This window comes from Scylla paramamosain, chromosome 3, assembly GCF_035594125.1.
Source record: "Scylla paramamosain isolate STU-SP2022 chromosome 3, ASM3559412v1, whole genome shotgun sequence".
In the NCBI taxonomy this organism is placed as follows: Eukaryota; Metazoa; Arthropoda; class Malacostraca; order Decapoda; family Portunidae; genus Scylla; species Scylla paramamosain.
In genome coordinates this window covers 23103994-23115217 of record NC_087153.1, presented here as the reverse complement: position 1 = coordinate 23115217, position 11224 = coordinate 23103994, and the positions used below count along the sequence as shown (strand labels likewise).

At 35.3% G+C, this 11224-nt stretch overlaps 1 protein-coding gene across 5 annotated transcripts in view; it reads left to right on the top strand.

Annotated features, from left to right (window-relative positions):
• Positions 1-258: 258 nt before the first annotated feature.
• The window catches only part of LOC135092995 (probable ubiquitin carboxyl-terminal hydrolase FAF-X), a 301879-nt gene continuing 290913 nt past the window's right edge, over positions 259-11224 (top strand). For 2 of the 5 annotated variants that reach the window (XM_063991861.1, XM_063991828.1), the window contains exon 1: positions 1238-1387. The gene's annotated coding sequence lies outside the window, so the exon portion shown is untranslated. Of the gene's footprint in view, positions 277-1237; positions 1392-1455; positions 1614-11224 lie in introns of those variants that run through there. The other 3 variants (XM_063991852.1, XM_063991837.1, XM_063991844.1) reach the window with 3 other exon arrangements.

The following is an 11224-nucleotide window of genomic DNA, read 5'->3' as shown; positions in this document are numbered from 1 at the left end:
ACTACTACTACTACTACTACTACTACTACTACTACTATCATCATCATTATCATCATCATCATCATTCTCGTCATCATCATTATCTATTATCTAACTATTGTAGGTAAAGTTATGGTTTCTTAGTGAACGTAAAATGGTGACATTCACTTATCTAGCTCTAGGAAATGGTTCTGATGTCATCCCAGGAAATCGCTCGGTCGGTCGAAAACCTCTTGCACAACATGACATTGCTTTGCTGCGGTGACAACTCGACATTTTCTTCATATTACAGTCGAGGTAATATATTATTATCTACTCATGTCTTATCGATTTTGATATATAATTGAAAGCATAGGCACATCTCTAAAATTTTCAGGTACGCTGTCTTTTCTTGCTTTGTTATCTCTTTATGTGTATGGTCAGCGCGAGTCGTTCACATACGTAGTCCCTTTGAATGAGCCTTTTGTAAAAAAAAAAAGGATCAAATTCGTTGATTAAAAAAAATAATGATAGTAAATGAATAGTAAAAGTGGATCAAAATAATCGCAAATACTTTTCACTGGGGCATTTACTGTTTAATACTAATTGTATGACGTTCGTCAGTCACCAATTTGTGCGAGCGCTGCCAGACCCGCAAGGTCTGAATCGCCGAGTCCATATTTTTTTTCTCCGTTTATTTATTTATTTATTTGTTTTTTGTAAACGGAGAGAGAATCATTGATCTTTGCAATTAAATCTGTCCAGCTAAATGTTTCTCTGTCAAATCAGGTGTCGTTCCATGGGTGTGATACGTGAAGAAAGATGTACACTGTATACAACAGGACTTGTTTTTCTTATATACTTCCGTAGTAAATCTGAATTACATATCGAATTGGCTCTCTTCCTCTGGACTTTACTTTTCTGCTGCAAACGAGTCCACATCAAAGGGGAATTCTTTCACCACTTTGTTAGGTCTGGAATCATGACAACAATCGGTGTCTGAAAGTAATTTTACATATGACATCAGATGAACGTTTTATGAAATTGAATTCCTGAAAAGGGTGTCGCAAGGCTCTTTGATGCTCTTTTTTTCCAAACCGCGCGGCCCTTCTTGAACGGATTGTGTTAGTTTTAAAGTGAGTAGAGAAAAGTATAGAATATCAGACAAAAGCAGCGAATCACTAATATCAGGAGAAAATAATAGAAAAATCAATGAAAACATGAATATACAGTGAGAGACGTATTAATGATCTATTTCAAGCCTACTGGCCTGACTGGACTGGCCTTTTATTTCTATTTTTTTTTCTAACCCTCACGCCATCTATCGGAGAGACGCAAGAGAAACTTCTGGTATCTATAGTCTGTGATTCTGCACTAGTGAATGGATATACCGACAGTTCATATTTACCTTCTCCGAGCACTCAGTTAAGTACGTAAGTGTTGGCGGAGGGATGTTTCGTGACCGTAAACTATCTGAGATGTGAGTGGCGCGGCTGCAACCTCCATCGGTGCTGCTAGAGGTCGATAATGGCTCAAAAACTCATCGCATTTACAGTCGCCATTTTGACGAAAGGGACCCCTCCTTCTGTCAGCTGTCCTCTGTGTTAAATTGCGTTGGAGGGACTGTTGACAATCTTGTGTGGATTGGATGGCAGGTGGGGCTCCATAAGGCGTCATTCTCTGTTCCTCGCTGGGACACATCACGAAACATGACACTATCTGTTCGGGATGGGACGAAGAAGTGAAGTTGCCCTTTGTAGGATTTACCGACGACACTTAGGGGATTTCCGTCATGTACATCAAGTAGAAACATCTGTGTAGCGTTTCAGGGTTGTGGGGTGATAGAATGTCACACCTGGTTAAATACTACCTCATTGTTAATGAATTACAAGTGCTGAGTGCTGGTGGATTTGAAAAACCTATTCGGAGGTCTTTCATAACTGCCAATGTTTTTAGTTGTGACTTTAGAAAAGGAAAGAGACTCATAGCGATGTGGAATTTCCGAAGTGCATTTTTGTTTTTAAGTTCCTCATTGGCCACGGAGGAGGACAACAGTGGGAAGCTAACTTTGTTCTATTGATCCTGTAAACACACGATCAATTTATTCATGTGACATTTGGGAAGTTTAAGTGAAATTTCTTTTATCACTCCTCTGCTCAGGTATTAGCAGGCGTAGTTTATGTATTTCCCAATAACTATATTTGGGTATCTGACTGGTTCATCTGGCTTGTTCAATCAATCTTGTTTTGTGTGTGAGGAATCATATTTTGGTGTTATGGATTGGTTGATATCAGGCTGCTTTAAATGTCAGGAAGTGTCTGTGCAAGTGATTTTAATAATTTATTTGAAATATATGCGTGGTACTCCTTGTTATCATATTTAGTAATGGTTAGGGGCATATGTTATGAAATGTATTGCCGTAGGGTGTATGCAATAACAAGCTTCATGACATTTTGTGTTTGCTGTTTTCTGTCATGAGACAAAAGACTGCTGAATAGCACTCATGGATGAGGAGGATGAGTGAAATATGCACGTATGTTACATGAAGGGACTGCCATGTGTAGGCCTGATAGCTCCCAGCTTTCCTTATTTTTTTTATTTATTTATTCATTTTTTATGTTCTGATTAGATACATCAATGGATGAGGATGATATTGGAAATAGGTAGGTATGTTTCTTGCTGGGACTACCACATGTGGGCTGGATGACTTCTTATAACTTTCCTTATTTTATGTTCTTATATTTTTATGAATGATACAGGTTATCAAAATTGATCTTTCAGAGTCCAATCATTGGTATCATCGAAGAAGCTATTGAGTCACGTATTTTGCAATATGTCCAACTTGTTCACCATTACACCGGTGAATTTAATTTCCTTTTTATGTCTTTATCAGTGAAGTTAGGTACTGATTGTGCTTTTATTATGTAGTGTGATAGTTTGCCTTAGTTTGCTTTACAGTCACAAGATATCTTGCACTTGCTCACAATCAGCTTACATATATTTAGGTTAATATATTTTTGTTGTTTGAGTGGAGGGCAAAATTGAATTAGGTAAATACCTATGATTTTTAGTCCTAATTGTTGAAAAGTAACAGACCAGTGCAGCTTTGTGTTACAAACTGCAAAGTGTAAAAATTGCAAGCATTATTCAGAAGTATGGTGTTTATTGCAAATACTTATTATATTTGGATGAGCCAGTTACTTAAGACTCCAGCTGCAATTTATGCCATTGGTAGTGCAGTTTGTTTTCACATAAAATATTGTATTTACCAATAGATTAAATGCACTTTCACATTAGAGGCACCTCCTATTTTATAAGACGGTTTTTGAGAGAAGAATATTTATTGGTATTTTAAGGAAAACAGTTTTATCACAAATTTATTGGTCATCTTTTCCCCAGTGGGTTCAGATACTAGAAAAACTATACTAGTTAACATACAAAGGAAATGCTGTAAAATAAGCAAACTTTTTTTTTTTTTTTTTTTTTTATGTAGGAAGGATACTGGCCAAGGGCAACAAAAATCTAATAAAAAAAAATGCCCACTGAAATGCCAGTCCCTAAAAGGGTCAAAGCAGTGGTCAAACTTGGCTATACATATTTTTTTTTGCTGGATGACCCATGGGTTGATATTCAATTTCCTTATGATTGAGGTGTATAAAAGAAACTAGAATATTTTATCTCTGACATTTAGTTAAAGTAGGTTTAATGTAGCTATTTATGCCACTGATGCTTTTTTGACGTGTTTGAACTTTGTAGAATATTTACATTAATTAAAAATACCAAAGGTATTGAAGGTACCCAACTTTACCTTGTATTAGCTAATCTCAGGTATTCGAGTGTATGGTTTATTTATATATTTTTTGTCACTTACAAGATTGAATACAAATTGTGTGGTGGTATTTTTTTTAGCAGTACCATGCCCTGTTTTTTCTGCATTATAAATTAATTTAGATAAAACTGATATTCTTGGTCTTCTACAATAAGAAAGGAAGTTTGTGTTTGTTATGGTTCCATAGTAAATCCTTCACACAAGCCCATTCATATATATATTCGTATATATATATATATGTATATATATAATATATATATATAATCACTTGTTCACAAATTTACAAAAACTCATAAATAATTTCCACTATGAATGGGCTTGTGTGAAAGGTTCACTATGAAACCATAACAAACACAAACTTCCTTTCTTATATATATATATATATATATATATATATATATATATATATATATATATATATATATATATATATATATCTGTGTTTGTTATGGTTACATAGTGAATCCTTCACACAAGCCCATTCATAGTGGAAATTATTTATAAAGTTTTTATAGTCTTATAAATTTGTGAATAAGTAATTACAGAAGGGATTTAATGTTTGCTGGAAAAAGAGTATATATATATATATATATATATATATATATATATATATATATATATATATATATATATATATATATATATATACTGTATAGTATATTTTGGCATATAAGATGACACAAATCATCCTAACAAAGACACACAAAAATGGGTCGTTCTATAAGTCAGATACAAAAAAAAAAAAAAAACAAGAAAAAACAAACATAAAAAGAATGAATAGAACACCATCTCAGCTCTCTAGTGCTCACTGTCCTAAACTTCACCACAGATGGTTTGGTAGTTTGGATGTCATCTTATACCACTGATATCAGCTAAAACCATTAAAATCAGACTGAAATTTTAGGACATTCTTATCTGAAAGTTGTCTTATCCACTTTAATTTGCAGTTTAGGCTTATCCATTAGAGTGTCAGCCAAAAAGTATGGAATTCCTGAGTCCACCTTCGTCATTATTCATTTTAACGCAAATGTAATTCTTGTTTGTCATGTTTCTTGCCTATGTCAACATGCAAACAGAGAGATTAAAATAAATAAAGTATAAAGTAACCACACCACAAAAACAAAAAACAGACACCCCCATAGCTTTTCATAAGAAAATAGTTTTCTTTCATCTTTATTCTCACCTAGTTATCTTAGTAGGGAATTTTAGTAGGTTTTGCAAATATTGGTTTATTTTATGGAAAAGTTAAGGATCAACAAGAAACTAACTTTGAAATTCAAAGAATTGTCAAGTTCTGAGTGTACTTTTTTAAATGCCCAGTGCATACCAATTGGAATGGGGTGCATACTTATCAGACCCCTCACCCTACTTGTGCAGTAGGTTTACCCAGAAAGGAAGGAATCCTTTTTGTATTAATTTTCAAAGTAAGGTCTTAGGATATCTTTTATTTTTTTTCTATGATCACCTACTGAAATAGTAAAATAGAATATTTTTAAATATGTATCTACAATTTAAGCAATTTAGTAGTGGAATTATCACTTTAATAGTGGAATTACGGTTATACACATGCAGTACTTCTTTTGTAATAAGTGTATTCCTGGAACAAAATTTATTTTGTTCCTTAATTGATGAAATTCAAAGTTAGTATGATTATTTCCCTGTCAACTGTCAACTCATATATAGTTGCCACTCTAAAATTTCACCCAAAAAATTTAATTGGCTGTATCAAAAATGTTATTCATCATTGGTAATTTCTAATGCCTGAATAACACAACCTTTTGCATTCATATGTAATACTTCACCATACATACTTTGGATGTATGGATAAGAGGATGTAAATGAAGTGAGGGAGTAATTTTTTCTGTGTGCCACCACTTGACCAACTCCTCCGCCCGCCTTCACTTCTTCCTGCCCCATGCCAACAGGGAATGCCTAAGGCCATCAACTAAGTGGTCATTAGCTGCTAAGAACTTGCTGGAGGCAGGTGTGCTGCTGTTTTTGTCTGGATATATCAGTAGCTTGTGTAAACGTGACATTGTTGATAATTTTTTTATTTTTTTTATTTGTTTATTTATTTATTTATTTTTTATTTTTTTATATAAAATGGTGACTTTACAGTCCTGGCGAGTCTGCCTGGTGACATTATAATTGCTGTTTTCTTTCCATTCAAGGGGATACTTAGTGAAATAGTATCAATTATTAAACTGTACTTCTCATCTATTTAGAATATATATATATATATATATATATATATATATATATATATATATATATATATATATATATATATATTATATATATATATATAGTGAACCTCAAGTTCTTTGCGAGGTTATGTTCAAAGGCACCCGTGAAGTAGTAAAATTTGTGTTATACAGTAAAATCCCTCTTATCTGGCATCAATGGGACCGTCGACATGCCGGATACTTGAATGGAAGTGAAATTATGTCCACAATCACCACCCTACACTCATGCATCTTACTATAACAAAGATCAGCTGATCTGATCAGCTGCTTAAGTGTAAGCACAACACGCTTCCTCTTTTCTACAACTTTAGGCATGATGAAGGTGTCAGGCGATAAACAGTGCACATGCGGGACTGAGTCACTTAGTAAACACAGTACAGTGGGCCGCGGGTGGTGCAAAGCAGTGCGCTCTGGTGGCGAGGGGACAAAGTATGCCTCGCGTGGGAATTTTAATCGATTTTATGAGTATACATTGATTTTTTTATTGATTTTAAGGCTTGGGGAAAAATGTACCGGATACTTGAAGCTGCCGTATACTTGAATGCCGGATGAGAGGGATTTTACTGTAATAACTGGTTCAGAAAAAAAAAGGCCACTAATTAAACCACTCACCTCATTGTGGCAGTAATGGTGATTAACTGCCAACTCAGTGAATTAGGAATACACACCTTGTGCACAACATGTAGACCACCACCACCGACCCAACAATAACCAGAATGTTTGTACAATACTTACGTAGCATACCAAACCAACAGCACAAGGATAACAACCCGTGCACATTGACTGGTGACAAAAACCTGCTTCTGCATAATCACACAACCCAACCACGACCCAACAGTAACAGCAATGTACAGCACTCACACAAGCACGCCAAACTGCAGCCAACCCAAGTACACCAACCCGCAAACAATGTGAGAGTGGCATTGAAAATTACTGCTTGCATGGCTGACCAACCAGCATCAACTGGTGCCCAATTCACCAGCCAACAGCTGAGTGTTGATGGTGATGGCCTGGTGTGAATTGTGCTGTTGTCTCTGCCTGGCTGCCACCTTATCAGCAGGCAGTGTTGTTAAATATACAAGTGCACCTAAACTCTTTCTTCAACCCACACCACAATTTAGCGTGTATTTTATCAGATATAATTGCTGATTTTCTGTGATAAAGTGGGATTTGCTGCATTGTAAAAATAATTAGGTTCCAATGAAAAAAACACAAAAAAGTGGACTGGTGATAACTGAATCACAATAAACTGGGGGTTCACTGTATATATATATATATATATATATATATATATATATATATATATATATATATATATATATATATATATATATATATAGTTGGGAAGTAGGCCATTCAGTATGCAAGTTTTATTGAAGTCAACAGTGATGAGAACTTTGTTTAGCCTATAGGTAGTCCCTATCAAGAAGCCGAATATCAACATTTAACTCCCTGAGATCAGCTTTCCCGCACATATACTGACCCATGATTGGCTGATGACCCTTGCACTGCTGCTGTGCTCTGACAGGCCAGTGTGCCAATTCTACACCCACAGCCTCACCAACTGCATATAAGCAGGTGCCCCTGGCTTCCAACTTCACTTCTCCCCTGAATATGGTCTGTACTGGATTAAAAGAGATCTTGGGATCAGGATGGAATTTTGGATTTTTCTCGCACATCTTAATGATGAACAATGCCAGCTCATCAGAAGGATTGAAAAGACTTTCTACAAGCTAAACAATGCTCTCACCACTGTTGACTTCAATAAAACTTGCATATATATATGTATATATATATATATATATATATATATATATATATATATATATATATATATATATATATATATATATATATATATATATATATATATATATATATATATATATATATATATATATATATATATATATATATATATATATATATATATATTACACACACACACACACACACACACACATATACAGTGAGGTTTTGTTATATGAGCATCCGTTATGTGAGAAACTGAGGATATGAAATGTATAAATTAGATAAACAGTAAAACTATAAACTGAATTATTTGGGGCAAAGTGGCTAATGGTTTATCTGAAAGTTTGGTTTATTTGGCAGTACACGTTTTTGGCCAGTTTCTTTGTACAAAAACATGTACATTTATTGTTATTTACAGCATGTTTGTTAGCACATTATAAGCACACTATAAGCTCCAAGATAGATATTTACAGCATATTTTGTTACTACACACTGTACACACTGCACTAACTGGTCACATAAGAGTTCTTTTAACATTATGCAACTTCACACTTAATTCACTTAAGGGCTTACTTAACTGCACATAACACACTGGTCACATAAGAGCTAACATAACATTATGCACTGTACTACTAGTGTACTTTTGCTTGTCCCTCAGAGTCTTAAGTCAAAGATGGCTGGTGGCTCTGGTGTGATTGGAGATGGAGTGGAGCTGGGCAGACTGGCTGAGGAGGTTGATAAGGCCGTTTGGGTTATCTGATGTTTGGCTTATTCGGGTTTGGTTTAGAGAGGTTTTATATGATTGCAAAAATCCAATGATAAATTTAAAATGTGCACCTTCCTGCACCCTCCTGCTTACAAATCTGCTGGCGTGCACTGGGCTGTATTGTGATGTGTGATGATTCAGATGTGCAGAGATGAGTTTGTGAGGGCTGGAAGAGAACCATGCACCTGTCCTTTGTCCCCTATCTACCATGCATTCTCCTGCCAGTCCTTTTAAACTGAACTTGGTGTCTCTCAGACTCTCAAGTCTTGTGGCCTTATTGCCCATCGTTATACTCATACTTATTTTGCTTGCCATCATATTTACAATACAGTACTTGTACAGTAGTGCTGGGTGGGAACTATCTCTAGAATCAGTTCAGATGGTTCTGCTGAGAATCGCTTGGAACCAGTTCTGAGTCTTGGAGCCAGTTCTGCCATAACAGTTCCACACGAGTACTGATGGCAGATATGCATGAGTTACAACTCAAACAGTTATGCAGTATTTAAATATGTATGTTATCATTAACATTATTTAGGAAGTCTTGCAAATGGTATCTAACAATGAATGAAGTAATGTAGTACAATGAAATATGAATGTGTCCCTGCATCCAGTATTCAAAGAAATAGCAAAACAATATGAAAATATTTCATTCGTACTTGCCAGAAGTAGGCACCTATTTAGTGTTGCCATAAGCGTAATTATTTTTTTTATTTTTGATTGGCAGATATCCTATGATGTCATAACATGTGGTGTATATATATATATATATATATATATATATATATATATATATATATATATATATATATATATATATATATATGTATATGTATGTATATGTATGTGTGTGTGTGTATATTATATATATATATATATATATATATATATATATATATATATATATATATATATATATATATATATATATATATATATATATATATATATATATATATATATATATATATATATATATATATATATATATATATATATATATATATATATCAAACGTGATGAAACACCTCTTCACGAGACATTCCACTGAATTTGCGAGTTGATATAAACCCAAGCATGTATATTATTGAACAAATCCTGTGTGAAGTAAGAGTAAACATCTAAATGGTGCACTTACTGTATCCATCCCAGAGCCTCGGTCTCTCAGGACCAGGAGTCAGTATTTGGTAATCATCCCCGCCAATATTCTAGATGAGTCCTGGAACCACTACACCCTGGTAACCACCAAGAAGCACGCTGGCAGTTCCAAAACTTAGGTACTTGCCAGCCACACTGTACTGATTCCCTGTGAAACTAGTTCTGATGGATCCGCCAGTCCAAGGAGCCGATTCTGTGAATACTGAAGTTATCAGCTCCTGCTCATCACTATTGTACAGTATACAGTGCTTGATGTGACTGATCGGTGCTTTGATATGTTAAAGTGTTACTGCTGGCGTGTTCTTTCATTTGTTGTAAGTTCTTACCCCCCACTGTTGTAGTGTACCGTGCTTTATGTGACTGATTTGTGTTTGGATGTGTTACAGTGTTACTGCTGGCATGTTCTTTCATTTGCTGTCTGTGGTGTGGTGTTGTGTGTGACTGACCATATGGTATATAGATTGTGCCTTATATTGTCTCTCAAGTGCTAATTATAATTATGCTTTCCAAGTGGCCAATGAGTTTTGGTGCGAGTCAGTAAGGCCAAGCAAGCTAGAGTACCAATAACATTTGCAAAGAAGGTAAAAATTGTTAAGAGGCATAAGAGTGGTGAGCGACGCAATAAGGGCTGATGCACACTATAGTGACGATTATGCTCAAGTCATGGTCCAGTCATGTTATTACATGCATATCAACCGTAAGCACCATTGTGAATGCTTCCATCGAAATGCATGTAATAACGTAGGACTGGACCATGAGCTGATCATGACTTGAGTGTGACCGTCTTTATAGTGTACATCAGCCCTAACTTTGTATTGGTGAGTGTTATGCACATTTTATGTGTTTGACCCATAAACTGTGCAATAGGGTTCCAGTGGTCATGTCCGTGGTGTGCAATTATTGACATAAAAAGTTCTCAAAAATAATTTTTACCATTATAAAATGAAAGATTGCATAGAAAAGTACAGGACAATCAAATATTAGTTCATCATTTACATTAGTTCAGGCAGGGTGATGTATTAAGGTTGCGCAGTTTGTTAATGAGCTAGCAGGCAGTGAGCAGTGTTGATGGTGTCATTTGATCATTCTGGTTGTATATACTGTATTTGCCAGTGTATTAGACACAATTTTTTCTTGAAAAAAGTATCTGATAATTACCTCGTGTCTAATGTGGATCTAGGACAAACGCCTATGCCTATAGATGTGGAGTTGAAGCACAAATTTTGTTATGAATAATAAAATCTCTCTCTCTCTCTCTCTCTCTCTCTCTCTCTCTCTCTCTCTCTCTCTCTCTCTCTCTCTCTCTCTCTCTCTCTCTCTCTCTCTCTCTCTCTCTCTCTCTCTCTCTCTCTCTCTCTCCCCCCCCCCTTGTCCTCCTCCCCCTTTCTCTTCCTTGTCCTTTATCTCTGACAGATAAGGGGGAGGGGAGGTAACAGGCAGGGAGGTTTGAGACAAGATGAAAGAGGAAGGGCAAGGAAAAGAAAAAGGTGGGGAAGGAACATAACCAGGGAATGAGAA